Raw genomic sequence first — 15830 nt, 5'->3', positions numbered from 1 at the left:
TTATTAGACACAAAGAGTATTTGTAAACTATTTGCAAATTATAAAAGAAGCTCCTATCTGTCCCACCTTGAGACAAGCTTTTCAGTTTTGTCCCCTTAAAAAAAATTCCTTTCCTATTTTTGAACCTCTTGCCATTTAACACGGCTCCTCGAGGCCCCTCTTCCCACTTCGCTCGGCAAACGTGTCTTTTATTATGACTCAGCCCAGCCCGCTCCTTGCCAAGCGGCTGACGCTCGCGGCGGAGGCGCCGGGGCCGCCGCTCGGGGGCGAGGGCTCGCGCCGCGGCTCGCGCGCTCTCCTCCCGCTTTACGGCTGCTGAAAACCCGGCCCGCGCTCGGCAGCCGTACCGCAGACGAGCCCGCGCCCGCGCCGCTCAGGTAAACGAAGTCTTTCTGTTTTCAAAGTTTTGCCAAAACCAGCTAGGCGCTCTGAGGCGGCGCGGTCTGGGCCGAGCCTTTCGGCCCTTTCTCCCGCCCAGACTGGCGCGGCTGTGGCGCTGGCCGCACCCCTGCGTGGGTCCCGGGACGCCGACCGGGCGTCAGGATCCGGGCGGAGGGGCGCCCGGGCGGCGGCAGGGCGGGGGCAACCCCGAGGGGCGGCGCGCGGGGCACCTGGCTCCGCCAGTCCCCCCGCCATTCGCTGGCTGAGGGAGCCCCCATCCCCGCCTCGAGGCCCCCGCCCACCTCTCGAAGCCGATTGTCTACGAGCGGAGCCTAGCAACTCCCGAGTGCCCTTTTCTGACACGTTCACACATGCACGCAAGCCGGCTGGGCTGTCCCACGCGACACCCTAGCGGGACGCAGGTAAAGACGAGCGGCGCTGCGGACCGGTGTTTTGGGGATGGCTCGCCCCGAGTGACGCCCCGCGTGTGGAATGCCGCTCCGGAGGACGCGCAGGACCTCTTTCTCGAGGAAGTTTATGAGAAAGTGTTGAAAGAGCAGCCTGTGATTAGCGCCTGCGCTGGCTTCTACCTTAGCGTCAGCCTTAGTACACGTTTGCCCTGTGGTCTCCTTCTTGCGTAGCTCCATCCTCTAGCCCCCCTGACCCCTTCGTTTTCCGAATTCTGTACTTTTCCCCCTTCCATCACCCCGTTTGTTGGGTGTCTCATCTTTTGGTGTCCGTGTTCTTTTGTTCCTCACTGTTAGAATAACAGGCACACGTACAGTATCATTTACTTTTCTATCCTCCCTTTGCTTCCTGTGACTTGTGCATCCTGAGAGGAGTAATAGATCCTGGACCTGCGCGTGAATGTCCTACTGCCTCACGTGGACATAACAGAAGACGTGGGTTTGTTAGAAACCGACCGTAGAAACCTAGATAGCGGCGCTACTTGTTGATGGACTGCATCTTGACAACTATAAGCAGTTATGGCACAGGTTTCTGTGGTATTCACACAAAGTTCAATCCAGTAACAGTTCTTTGAATGCCGGTCATGGATACTGGATGACGGGTTAAGAGAGAAACAAGATTCAGTTCTTGTCCTGCAGAGACTCCATATCCAGGAGAAGGGACCATGGTGAACACTGCAAAAGTGATACAAAGTGCTCTGGGTGAATGGTCAAAAAGGATTAAGGAAAGGATTGGGTTTTATGTTGGAGTGGGATTTTCCCCAGTTCTTTAAAATCCCTTAAGAATTCTCAATAGGAAGAGGATATCTTTAACAGTAGTTTCAATTGGCAGTAATCTCTGATTTCAAGACTTCTGAGAAATAAGAAAGTAACTCCTCTTCACAAGAGTGATCTAATATATTCCTGGTACCATACAAAGAGTATTATGGACTTTTATTATAGGACTAACAAGGATGAAATGATCAATTTGTTACTTGCTTACAAAAGCAGTATCAGATTTACGTAGAGACACGAATACTTATTCATTTAGTCAACAAATATTTATCGAGTGCCCGATGTGTGCCAAGCATTGTTTTTGGCGCTGCAATAAAGCACTGCCTTCTTGGAATATACATTCTAGTGGAGGGAGACCGTATATCCAATACATAGAAAAATATGTGATGGTACTATAGTTAAGTGCCTTGGGGAAAGGGTGTGTGTGTGTGTGTGTGTGTGTGTGTGTGTGTGTGTGTGTGTGTGTGTTTAGTAGTTTAAAAAAGGATTGTAAGGGAAGACCTTCAGAGAAGGTGACCTTTCATTAGACTTAGAGTAGTTGGAGGAGTCAGCCATGTGATATTTGGGGCAAGAGCTTTCTAGGTCTACAGAACAAAATGGTGTGTTCAGAGATCCACAAAGAAGCCAGTGTGGGTTCAGTAGAGTGGAGGAAGGAGGGAAATAGGCTATATGGTCTTAAATGAAAGAGAGACTAGATTGTACTAATGGTCTAGTAAGCTATTGTAATGACTCTAGATTTTACTTGAAATGATATGGGAAGCCTTTGGAGTGTTTTCATCAGAACTAACAACTATTTAACACCATTACTGTGGCATAATGAGAACAGATTGAAGGAAGGCAAGGGCAGAAGCGGGGGGGCGGGGTGCAGTTAGGCTATTATAATAATCCATGTGACAGATGATAGTAGGTTAGACCAGGATGGTAACAGTGGAGGTGGTGAAAAGTTCAGATTCTGGATGTATTTTGATGGTACAATCCACAGGATTTGCTGACAGATTGGGTATGGAGTGTGAAAGCAAAAGAAATTTAGGAGAACTTAATTGCCTAAGCAACTGAAAATATAGAATTTCCATTTACTGAGATGGGAATAGAGCAGGAGAACGATATGGTGAGGATTAAGAATTTGGGTTTGAACGTGTTAAGGGTTGGATGCATGTTAAATATCCAAGTGGGGATGTCAAGCAGGCAGTCTGAAGGCCAGGCTAATGATAATTTATGATTCTTCAGCATATAACTGATTTTAAAAGTGAAGAGATTGGATAAATTCATAAAAAAATGTGTGGGCTTAGAAAACTGAGGAGGACCAAGGACAGCATTGGGGCACTCACACATTATGAGTTGAGAAGGAATGATCAAAGGATTCTAAAAACTAGCTGCATACTTGGTAATAGAAGAGCTGGAGAGTGTGGGCTCCTGGAAGCCAAATGAAGGAAGTGTTTGAAGAATTAGGGAGGGGACTGGTCACCTGTTTTAAAGATGAAGATTGACAATTGACTGAGCAAAGGAAATCATTGGTGACTTGATGATACTTTCCATGGAGTGGTGGATGGTGAAAGCTAGTTTGGAACGTGATAGAGAAGAGAAAATTGAAGAGCATGATGGTATGCATCAAAAATCTTTGAAGATTTTTATTGAAAAGATAGGGAGAGAAATGGAGGATTTGTTGGAGGGCTATATGATATAAAAAGAGTTTTAATGATGTGTGAAACAATGGTATGTTGTTATGCTAATGAGAAAGAGCCCAAAGACCTGGGAAATTGATGATGCAAGGAGAGAGAGGGATTGTTCTTATGTTGGAGAGGATGCAACAGTCGAGAGGTTATCTATTTGTAGGATGGACTATTTATCTATAGTAGTAAGTGAGGGAGAACTGTGGACACAGATGCAGGTGGGAATGTGTGTGGATGTCCTCTTTGGATCTCTTCTCTTTTGTCATTGTGGTGAGTGGCAGTTGTGGTACATTAGAAATTTGTAGGAAATATTATCTTTTTTCCTCTTGGTCCATGGTATATTTGATGAGCACATACTTTGAGATTGTGAAAATTTCTTGAAGCAAAGAAATACGTGTTTGTTGAGGAAACAAGAGGGAATTTCAGCCTGGGTTCTGCTCGGGAGAAGACTTGGAAAGAAAGTTGAGATTCTAGAATAAAATTTAGCTACACGTGAAAGAAGAAATAAGGTAAGCAAGATCATATCATGAAATCTGGGAAAGGCTACGATGAGGAAGGTAAAAACATTGAATTTTAGCTCTAGTGCTATTAGATAACTACAGTAAAGTTCTAAGAATATTATCATCACATCAAACAGATGGTTTAGTTTTTGAGTACCAAATGGAATCTGATGGAGAGCAGTGTTGTTGCTGGTGGTGAATCCACTTATGGATAGGTGGTATCAGACCTAGAAAGAGATGTTAGCTAGAAGTAGACTTCAGGTTAGATTTTGAAATGATATAAATGAGGGGCGCCTGGGTGGCCTAGTCGGTTAAGCATCCGACTTCAGCTCAGGTCATGATCTCTCTGTGCTGACAGCTCAGAGCCTGGAGCCTGCTTCAGATTCAGTGTCTACCTCTCTCTCTGCACTTCCCCTGCTCACACTATCTCTCAAAAATAAATAAATGTTAAAAAAAAAAAAGAAAAAAAAAAGAAAATGATATAAATGAGACTGGATTGGCAACAATTGGGTATAGGGAAAGATAGCATGTTGACGACAAATGCTTATGGATATTGAGCAGTTTGACAAGTTGGAGAGGATTGTTGGAATTGGAAATAGTATCTGTTTGAGATGACTCTCCTTTAGTTATTTAGGGACCATTTGTTTATTGAATTCTAATTATAAAATAGGATTCTGTATGAGGCAGGAGACAGTGATACCAAGATGCAAATGACATAATACCTGCCTTCATATCTACTAGAGACAAAAACAAAAGAATGTACACTAATATTCTGAGAGACTTGCTAAATGTTTGAAGTTTAAAAAAATTTTATTATGGAAATTATCAGACACTCAAAAGTAGGGAGAATAGTATAATGAACCCCAGTGAATTTATCACCCTTTAAAATCTGTCAATTTTCTGGGGCGCCTGGGTGGCTCAGTCGGTTAAGTGTCAGACTTCGGCTCGGGTCATGATCTCGGTCCATGAGTTCAAGCCCCGCATCGGGCTCTGTGCTGACAGCTCAAAGCCTGAGCCTGTTTCAGATTCTGTGTCTCCCTCTCTCTCTGCCCCTCCCCCACTCATGCTCTGTCTCTGAGAAATGAATAAGCTTTAAAACAAATTAAAATCTGTCAATTTTCTGTTGATCTTGTTGTGGGAGGGTAGAAAATGGAGAGATTGCTTCTGTTTGTAGATAATAGGAAGACTTCATGGAGCCTCTCCTATATGATAGGTAAAAAGACAGTTGAACTGAATTTTAGTTGGTTCTAGTTCTGTACCTGCCAATGACTTGCTGGGCAAATTTCTGTTACTCATTTGATCTCTCTATTCTTCACTTTTTGTAGAATGTGTCTATATCAGGGGAGTGTAAACTCTGGTCTGTCACCTGTTTTTGTAAGTAAAGTTTTTTTGGAACATAACTATATCCATCAGTTTATTGTCTGTATTTATTATAGATCATAGTATCTGCATTTGTCGTAGACTGTAGTGTTGGGTAGTTGAGACAGAGATGGTGTAGCTGGAGAAGGCTAAAATATTTATTCTGGTCCTTTACATAATGTTTGCCAAACTCTATTCTACGTGGTCCCTGAGATTCCTTTGGCTCCAATATGTTAGTTAATCTATTAGGCCACCAGAAATTAGCAATAATTGCTAATATTTTTTTAAGCATTTGCTAAGAGCTAGCACTGTTGTTTTGGTTTGTATGTACTAACACATTTAATTTTCACCAAAACCCCATTAGACAGGTCTTATTAGTTCAAAAATGAAACTGAAGCATGGATGGGTAAGTAACTTACCCAAGATTACATAGTAGTAAGTAGTGGAACAAGCAGTTCTGTTACAGCATCCTTATCCTAAGCTATAATGCTGCATTCTTTTTAGATACATAGGAAAAATATATATGAAAAGAATTTTAGCCAGAGAATGAAAATTAATTGATAAATCAATGATTTGTACTTAGGTAGTCCTATATTGTGATTATATGTAAAGTCTTTAAGATGCTGACTAATCCTGAATATACATTACAGTTGAACAGGTATGAAATCTAAATATGCCTGGGTAGAATATTCTAGTATGTCATTATTTTATTTTCTCATGAGGGCTTAGTGAATTTTTGAAAGAACACTTTCCTTTAAAAAGTAAGTAAATATAAAATATAACAATAGGAGCCCATTATTGTTTCATCTGACAGTACCTAATCAGTTTTTAGGAGTCTGTGCCTTTAGTATATAACATGATTGTTTGGGCAAAAAATTATCTAATTATTTTTTACCCTGGATAGCTTTTGTGTCCATGTCTTCTTTGGCCTTCAGGTTTTGTTTTGTTTTGTTTTACTGAAAAATGAACAGGTAGCTCAAGATCATTTTAGTCCTTTTTACAGCTGAAAAAATAAGATGGTATAATTTTTTTACATGGTACATTTAGAGAAATAGATAAGATAGCAACATGGAAGAACTAGGTTTGTTAAGCCAAAAATTTAAGGTCTCACATGTGTAAACATGTATACAGATATGAATATACATAAATATAAGTATGCACATATAGCTAAAAAATCAATGTGAGTTTTAAAAATGTGATTTACAGTCATATTTGGTATATAGGCAGATAAGTATCTGTCCTATGTTTGTCTATTTTTGTATTTGTATGAAGGAATGGATAATTTCTCCCCCTGAGCCAAAAGCATATAGTTACATAGAAAGTGAGTCTTGATGAATTCCTTGACCTCTGTGATCTGGCATATTGTCTCATGTTTTCTTTTGCAAAATTTGATTCATTGCTCAATTTGTTTGCCATTTAAAAGCAAACGGTATGCTTGAAATCAGGCTTGTCTGTTTTGCACTGTTGCATAGGATATTGGATGTCAGACAAAATTGTAATTTAATTGTTTTGACATTTTGATCTGAGCGGTTCAGATAAGAAAGGTGATTTGTCTTCATAGAAACCTAGTATTTTGAGTTCAGCATGATTTTCCCTATTTGTTTGTAAGTGTGGTTTCAAAGTATAAATAGTTAAGTTTTAATAATGGAATTTATGCTCTCAGTATTAATTACCACAGTGTGGTTTGTTTAGGAATATATTATGGATATTTTATTTTTAGATGTTCAGTTGTGAAAAATTTTAGAAGAGCTATGAGTCCTTTAAAAACAGATAATGAAAAGTCTATACTTTTGACTTTTCCATTGTATATAGTACCATCGATGAATGTTTTCTACATTAGAGATGGCTTTTTGCTTTTTTACAACGTTAGTATATAAAATTATTCATTAACTTCTTCAGTTTTAGGACTTTATTTATTACATTGGTCCAGCCTTATTTATTGGTAAATTTATAACTCTGTATGAGCTGTGCTGTCTTATTCCTGTGCATTGCGTTCAGTTATCATTGGTGATAAAATAACCTCAAATAATGCATTCTTAAATGTACTTTGGATCTGTTTATTTTTTTACAATTAGAAACTGGAGAAAGAACACAGTAGAAACACTTTTAAACAGATCATACTCTGTATGTAAGTAGTAGTTTCTTTTTTTGTTTGTTTTGTTTTAATTTTCAATTTAACACATTACTCAGTGATTTAACAACTTTTTGGGTATCTCCTGGTTTTAAGAAGCACTTATAGCTTAGCTCCCAGAGGGGACCATTCAGTTTTTGTTTGTTTGTTTTACCAAACCAGAAACATTATTTCCTGCTAGACTTCAGAACTCTTAGAGTGTGTTCAAACCAAAGTAAATACCTTCTGGTGCATTGTATCACTTTTTTGAAATGCTGGTCATAGAAGTCAGCTTGAGATTTTTAATTACGTTGAGGTGATAAAAGCTTCCTTTATCTGACCTTCTCAAGTGATGTGAATCTGATTGGGAACGACTAAATGAGCCTTGTAGTTTGGACCTTTTCTCTAAATTTAATTTTGCTAAATTCCCAGAAAACTTTAAAATAAGAACCAGGTATTTTTAAGCTACTTATGCAGGAAGCCTACTCTTACATATGTTTGTGAAAATGCCTCAGGCTTTACTCCTTCTTGTTGAAGTGAGACGGTGTATAGATGATGTTTCCTTGGGGAGGCTCTGTGTACAGGAGGCAGGTACATGGTTCCTAGGATAAGGCCTTTTGGAAGTCATAGCTGAAATGATAGATTGCTAGCAGTTATTCCTCTTCTAAGAATTTTCCTGAAGTTAGCTTAGTCAACAAGGATCTAATGGCTATTTCAGAATAGGCCAGCAAAACAATTTGTGAATCACCACCTTGTAAGTGGAAAATAAAATGATGATTCTCCAATTGGGGTACTCTGAGTTATGTTGGAGGGTTCCAAGCTACAGATAAACTTGTCCATCTTCTGTGAATGCCAGATTTACTAACGTTTTTTTTTTTATTTTTTGGGGAAAGTGGTGTTAACCTTAAAAATAAAATAGCCAGTTATTTTATCAGCAAAATGAATTTATTTGGGAATAACAGAGGAATTACAATTTGGGACATACAAGCGATGGCAAACCATAGACAAACCATAGTTACTTGACAGAGAAAATGGAGGACGTTGGGGAGGGAATGCTTTGAACAAAAGTCTGTTGGAGGAAAGTGAGAGTTCAGGGTGCTGATTGTTTTCTCATTGGCTGAGTTGTGGCAGGTTGTCGTTGGCTAGGCTGTTGCTGGGCAAGGTGGAAATCTTCTTTCTTCCTGCTGGGGTAGTAAAGTGAACTTCTTTCTGCCCAGGAATGTGAAGTAAGCTTTGATGGCAAGATTTGCATGAGAGCTTTCTCTTCAGGGCTCCCTGACTCCATTTGAAATCAAGTTTCCCTTTATTAATTTTCTGGTAAAAAAATAATTCTGGTAAATAATTTAACTGGTAAATTAAATGTTTAAAAACATAAATGAATGTGAAAATGACATCAGTGTAAAATACATGCATTTTAAAATAAAATTCAAGATTTTGAAAGAATTTCTTTTTTTTTTCAACTTTTTTTTATATTTATTTTGGGACAGAGAGAGACAGAGCATGAACGGGGGAGGGGCAGAGAGAGAGGGAGACACAGAATCGGAAACAGGCTCCAGGCTCTGAGCCATCAGCCCAGAGCCTGACGCGGGGCTCGAACTCACGGACCGCGAGATCGTGACCTGGCTGAAGTCGGATGCTTAACCGACTGCGCCACCCAGGCGCCCCAAGAATTTCTTGTTTATAGTAGGTCTGTAGGATATATTTTCAGACCCCAGAAAAGGATATAGGTTGACATACAGATAGATAATTTGGTTGTTATATTCACATCATGCTTAGTCCCATTAAGCTTATTATATACTGTCAAATATTCAGATTATTGCCATTATATACCTGCTTTTGTTATTTGCTTTCCTGGTGTTTACCCACATTGATATCTTAGATTTGCAGGAATAATGTTCCTTCTTACTCTTTCTACTTTTCTCCTATACTCCTGGCAGTGAGATCTTATGATTTCTGTGAGATCCATTAAACTGTAGATAAATAGGAACATGCAAAGATAGTACAGAGTGGTCCTGTGTTCTCTTCATGGTTTCCCCTATTGATAACATCTTACATGTATTAAAACGAGTACAGTTAAAACCAGGAAATAGATTTTGGTAAAACATGTGTCTAGTTTTTTAAAAATTGTATTTATTTGTTTGCTTGTTTGAAGAGAGAGTGAGCAAGTGAGCAGGGGAGAGAGGCAGGGGGAGAGGGAGAGAAAATCTTAAGCAGGCTCCACACTCATGGAATCTGGTGCAGGGGTTGATCTCACAACCCTTAGATCATGACTGAGCCAAAATCAAGAGTTGGATGCTCAATTGACTGAACTACCCAGGTGCCCCAATATGTGTGTATAATTTTATGTCATTTTATCTCAAGTGTAGATTCATGCAGTTTACCACCATAATCAAATTATTCCATCACCACAAAGATCCCTCTTAGAGCATGCTGCAAAAATAGATACTAAAAGAATCAGAGATATTTTACTTAGTTAAGGAATTACTTCTTTCTTTCTAATTTTTAAGATATTTTTATGTACATGGTAGATCATTTCATATTTGGGGCCATGTAAGAGAAAGATGAAATATTATCATGCTTCAGGAGAGCTTTAAATAGCTAAAATAGTCACAAAGATAGAGATAAAATCATTTCTGAAAGTTTTTTAAGGCTCAATCTCAAGTTTGTCTTCTAAAACTTGTGTTTTGGAAGGCTAGACATTCATATGCCTGAAGATGGGGATGAGGTGATACCCTGTGATGCCTGCCTATCTTTATGACAAATCCTTATTTGTGTACTGGAATTGCCCAGACAAAACTTAAAAGTGAAAATAGGGGAATACATAGAAACAGGGTCTTATTGAAGGTCTTAAGTACCGAACCAGCCTTGTATTTTCCTGTGGAACCCAGAGTTGGAGGAAAATAACATTTTAGCATTATCAAAAGCACTATTAAGTGACATTGTGCCACATTTGATTTTTACAGGTGTTAATGTTTACAACTACCATATCAAGTTATTCACTTACTTTGTTTAACCAACATTCTGTGAGGATAATTACTCTATCACTAGGGTCTCACAAATTCTTCAGAAGTATTTCCAGGAAGTCATGATCTGGGATTTTAGTGTCACATATTATTATATGAATGATATAAATGTACTGTTGAAGTACAGTTTACATATATCTTAATAACTTTAAAAATATTTTTAGCTTCATTTTTTTGACAGTTTGTGCTTTTCAGTATATGAAACAAGCTATCTTCTGTCTGGTTTCAGATAGTAAATTAGAAACTTTTTGGAGTTTTGGAGATACTATTGAAATTTTGTACTGTCATAGTAGTAGCTGCTTTTTCATTAGTTCTTCCCCATTCTTTTTATCAGAATAATGAAAAGAATTCCTGTTTCTCTTCTCTGTTTTTGCTCTGGTATCTGAATGTATGTCATAATATTGTTATTGTAGTGATATTTAAACAATAGTTCAGGTTACTGTCATCTTCATTATGTTCTTTATCCATTTTCCAATGTTAAAACATAAACATAAATAAACATATATACTCATATATATATATTTTTATACTTCCTTTACTAATTTTGAGTTGGGTACATAGGGCAAGACAGTGAGCATGGTCATCTTTCTAATATATTTTACTGTGTTCCACCAGTTGAAATGATGTAATTTTCCCTCAAATCTTTAATTTCACTCAGAATGAAAAAAGAAAAACCTATTTTATTCGTTATTAAATGTTGAAAATTTCTTAAGTTAGTAAAAAAACCCCTGATACTATGTATGTATGGAAAGAAAAGGTGGCTTGGTTTTTATCTTTACCGAGGATGACAGGGTATGTTGCCATCTGTCTCTAACCTCTGTATCAACCTCAATTTGGGAATGTTGGTGTGGATTCTGCTAGTACTGAGGGATTAATTTATTGTCAATGTTAGAGATAGTGACATTGGTGAGATTCATGTAACTCATCATCACCGGTTCTTTCCTTGAATGGAAAAATTGCTCTTGACTTCATTGTAGCCTGGTATATATCTATAAAAAAGCAGCTGTTCTTTGTTCAGTATCAAATATAAAAATCTAATTGTGTGATTTTTCATATCAGTCATTTCAATTCTAAAGCAAGCAGAAAGCTACATAATAGAGGCTTGATGTGTTTGTATTATAATCTAGATATTTTCTTAGTATTTATCCAATTTGAACTCCTCTAAGCATTTTTATGATACAAAAAGCATAATGTATTCAGGACAAAGTAGTTACAAAACCTATAAATTAATGTTTGATAAAGAAGGACTGCCATTATACTAGTCTCTGTGTCTGATTAAAGAATTGCTGTTTCTCATGTCTTCCTTTTGGTTTACATATTTTTGGGGGGTAGCAAAAAATAAATCTTTACCCATTTTTACAATACATATTTTATCTGCATAACTATTCCTTCACTTTAATATAGAAACAAAAATAGCATTGAAACCAATAAAACATTGTTCATTAGTGCAGTGCTAAGGATAAGGGAGGAAGAGTCTTGTCAGTTTGGTACCTGTATTTCAGTAGCTCGCTTTTTTATGCAGTTAATGCACCCTTCTAGGACATCTGCCTTGTCTTTCTCTTATACCTCATCTCCTCCTCAACCCACTTATTATATGTATGACCACCTTTCAGAATTTTAATTTCTTTATTTATAAAGTGATACTAATAGTCCACTGGACAATGTTCATTGTAAAAATAAAGATGGCATGGGGGGAAAACTACATTATCCTTACATACATGAATATCTTTGGAGTTAGTTGAGTTTGGGTTTAATTCCTATTTTCCACCTCCATATTCTACTACTCTGTGATACTTGGCAACTTGGTTGGCTTCTCTAAAATGGGAATGATTTTATCTACCTCAGAAGGTTTTTTTGAATTAAATCTGATAATAATGTATGTGAAGCACCTAGTACCTTGCCTGGTACCTAATGCTTCATGTTTGTTCTCCTTTTTTCCTCTTTCCCTTTTCTCCATTTTCTCATCCTCCAGCAGTCTTGGGGAAGAGGATCTGGTGAGATCAGATATGGTCTAGATTGAAACCGTTTTCTGTATTCTTTGCCAAGCCCCAAGGAAGGGGCTTTCTTTCTCAAAGAAAAGTCTTTATTGAGGTTAGTGAGGGGGCTTTCTGTGGGTGAAAGACTGGGGAGATTCTACAAGTCACCTTCTGTCAACAGCTGTCTGATATCCAGTTGTCTAATACTGTCGCTCCTCTGGTTAAAAGTCTCTGACATCTCTTCACTGCCCTTGGATGAAAGTAAGCCCAAGGAACAAAGCCCATTGTAATCTGGCCTCCATTATAGATTCCACTTTCATCCCCTGTCTCTTATCCTAAACATAGTTTTCGATTTTAATTCCTCCACCCCCACCCCATTCTTACACATGTGTGGGGAAAACGGGGCATTCTGGCCTGAAGATGTTGAAGGAAGGGGTGTGTCCAGTGAATTTAGGGGATGTGTTAGCATTGTTTTGTGCCCACTTGTGTTTTGTGTGGATATTTTGACTGGAATGCTTTTCTCCTTTCTCTAAATGACAGATGCCTATAAATCCAGCAATAGCCAGTTGAAATATCTTTTGGGAAATGGCTGTACCTCCATCCCCAGAGCCAGTCACGTTCCCTCCACTGTGGTCCTATGACCTTTTGTATATATGGCTGCCTTTATTAAAACAGTTTTTAGTGAATCTTCCTTTTACCCTGATGTTCTATGTACCACATGGGCAGAAATGATGTCTTTTAATCTTTGCCTCCTTATTACAGTGCACAGAGTGTGCTTACTAAACTTATTAAATGAGTTTATCTTCATAACAAAAGCTAAGTGCTCTATAATGTGCTATAGCACACATAGCAGGCCAAACCAGAGCTTCTACTGCATTCTGCCCCCCCCTACTCCCTATGTGAAGATACTGTACTTCCACAAGTAGATTATAATCTCGTGCGTGTACTCTGTACTTAGCCTTGCCAAGCACACAGAGGATCCCTAAGGCTAACATCAGATAGGGTTGGTGGTTGAAAATACAACTTCATCTTGTTATTTCACTGCCTTTTGCTGCGTAAGCAAAGTTGGTATATTGAAAGGAAAAGATAGATTTATTGATAGGAAATGAAAGTTTCCTTTGCAGGAAGGTGTCTGAGAATAGCCAATAGGACCAGGTTTTGCCCCTTGGCAAGCTTACAAAGGAGAATAACACACGTGTGTGTGTGCGTGCGTATGTGTGTGTGCATGTGCGTGCATGTGCGTGCGTGTGTGTGTGTGTGTGTGTGTGTGTGTGTATGTGTGTTGGAGGGATGGGTGAGTGGGAAAGCAGGAATGAGAGGGCAGGAATGAGAAAGATGAAAAATCCTAGCGTCATACAAGGGAAGTCTGTTTCTAAGTAGTTCTCAAAGACATTTAGAATATAAGAACTTTGTGATTAAGAAGCAGGAAGCTTGAGAGTATAAAAGATGTTCAAGGTAGAGCTAACAGGAATGAGTGAGAGTCAATAACAGAGTTGGAGTTGAAATGGTAAATGGGTCACATGTGGGTGTCAGGAATGCCATCTCCTGAGCCCATGTTCACCTTTTGGGACACTTACTGTCACCAAGTTATACTACAAAGTAGGGAGTCATGGGGAAAAGTAGAGATATGGAAAGGTTAAATCATTTTGGCCATTTTTTTTTCCCAAAATGAATCCTGGGATATATGACCTGAAACATGGTTTATGAACAGGTCTAGGAAATCATGGATTTTTATAATGATAATACAGAAGTGAAAACCATTTGCACCTAGAATTAGTTCAGTTCAGCTAAGCTCAGTAAACATCGAGAGCTATTCTTTGCTGAGAAAAACGAAGAAGAATATTCTGATTTGCCCTTCACAGAGCTTGTGTTGTAATTGGAGGAGTGAGAAAATGATTTCTAAAAGGTAAAATAGTGTTTCGTCTTGTTATTTTTTTAAAATTCACAAAACTATGGTTTTATCTGAAATACTGATTTTATTACATAGTTTGGAGAGATGATGGTTTGATGTTGATATTATTAGATAGCAGTACTTATAACATTTTTAGGATTTTCTTTTTTAAAAGTTTATTGTGCTTAGTCTGTTTTCAGCCACTTTTTGTTTCTTCTGTTGATATTGAACATGTGAATGTGGAAATTGAGATTGGTAAACTTGAAAAAAGTATATTTTTAGAACATCAACTTTTGTTATAACAGCCTTATTTTATGTATCATTCATTAAAAACCACATTACATCCTTCTTTGAAATACATAATTATATGAGACTAATAAACACAAATGTTGGGAGATAAAAATCAACACTTGGGGCGCCTGGCTGGCTCAGTTAAGGGTCTGACTCTTGATTTCGGGGTCATGAGTTCCAGTTCCCAGGTTGGACTCTTTGCCCAGCATGGAACCTACTTAAAAAAAACCAATACTAGTTTTATATTTGTTTTATTCTCTAGAGAAGATTATACTTATATTGTTAGAGTATAAGTTACTGTAAGTGATCTTCTAGTTTAGCCCTTTTCATTTTATAAAGACGTATTAAATGATCTGCTCAGACTCACACAAGTTTGATTCAAATGAGACCAAGTTGGGACTAGAAATTGGTGTTCTGGCTTACAGTCCAGGTCTCTGCTGCTGTCCAAATCCATGTATTAGTGTTTAAAAAAAATTAAAAAAAACCTTTTTATAAGTAATGGCCTTCCCATTTTTTTCATTCAAATGTGCAGATACACTCAATGTACTTTTATTCATTATTTTGCATTATTCTTGTAGAGCTACTGAGCTACTCAAGATTGATCCTAATTTAGTTAATATATCTTCTCAAGTCTCTGTTATGTTTTTGGGGACTCTAAAGATCAGAGTAACAAGTCAGCATTCTTCCAGGGCAGAGGGAAACCTGAGGGAAGGGGAAAGAGAGTGGGGCAGGGGTTGGAGGGAAGGTGGATAGTCCAGAGAAATGGTTCCTAAGGTTTTTAGGGAATTCCCACTGTTCTTTGACAAAATGAGAAATTATATAAGAATTATGCAGTAAGTTTTTCCACCGTTTTTTTATTTTGTAACTGTATCCTGCTCTTAGGAGTAATAATATTGACAAAATAAGAAGTTGGTAACTCTGTATTAATACTCTCATATTATTTTGTTTGGCTTTTTAAAAAACTTTATGGGGGGGGGCGCCTGGGTGGCTCAGTCAGCTGAGCGTCCGACTTCGGCTCAGGTCATGATCTCACAGTCTGTGAGTTTGAGCCCCACATCGGGCTCTGTGCTGACAGCTCGGAGCCTGGAGCCTGCTTCAGATTCTGTGTCTCCCTCTCTCTCTGCCTCTCCCCTGCTCGTGCTCTCTGTCTCAAAAATAAATAAAAACATTAAAAAAAATTAACAAAACAAAACAAAACAAAATACTTTATGGGTCCATGAAGCCCAAAAGATATAGGAGACACTCATCCAGAATCTGTAGTACTGTTTGGGGAGAAAAGGCCCAGGTGAGAACTGGATGATATGAAGGATGGATACCTATGATGGGAGAGATGCTAAGAGACCAGTGTGTTTTAAAATGGGTGATAGGTCAAGTTTGAGGATAGTGGG

General features: G+C 38.4%; 1 protein-coding gene across 9 annotated transcripts in view; it reads left to right on the top strand.

The window, feature by feature from the left end:
- The first annotated feature begins 246 nt into the window (after nt 1–246).
- NAALADL2 (N-acetylated alpha-linked acidic dipeptidase like 2) overlaps nt 247–15830 on the top strand; it is a 1340454-nt gene continuing 1324870 nt past the window's right edge. For 5 of the 9 annotated variants that reach the window (XM_023260390.2, XM_023260391.2, XM_045036390.1 and 2 more), the window contains exon 1: nt 247–377. The gene's annotated coding sequence lies outside the window, so the exon portion shown is untranslated. Of the gene's footprint in view, nt 378–675; nt 804–4878; nt 5167–15830 lie in introns of those variants that run through there. The other 4 variants (XM_045036391.1, XM_045036394.1, XM_045036395.1 and 1 more) reach the window with 2 other exon arrangements.

This window comes from Felis catus, chromosome C2, assembly GCF_018350175.1.
Source record: "Felis catus isolate Fca126 chromosome C2, F.catus_Fca126_mat1.0, whole genome shotgun sequence".
Classification (NCBI taxonomy): Eukaryota; Metazoa; Chordata; class Mammalia; order Carnivora; family Felidae; genus Felis; species Felis catus.
The sequence above is the reverse complement of the archived record's forward strand: the minus strand, read 5'-3'. Positions and strand labels throughout refer to the sequence as shown.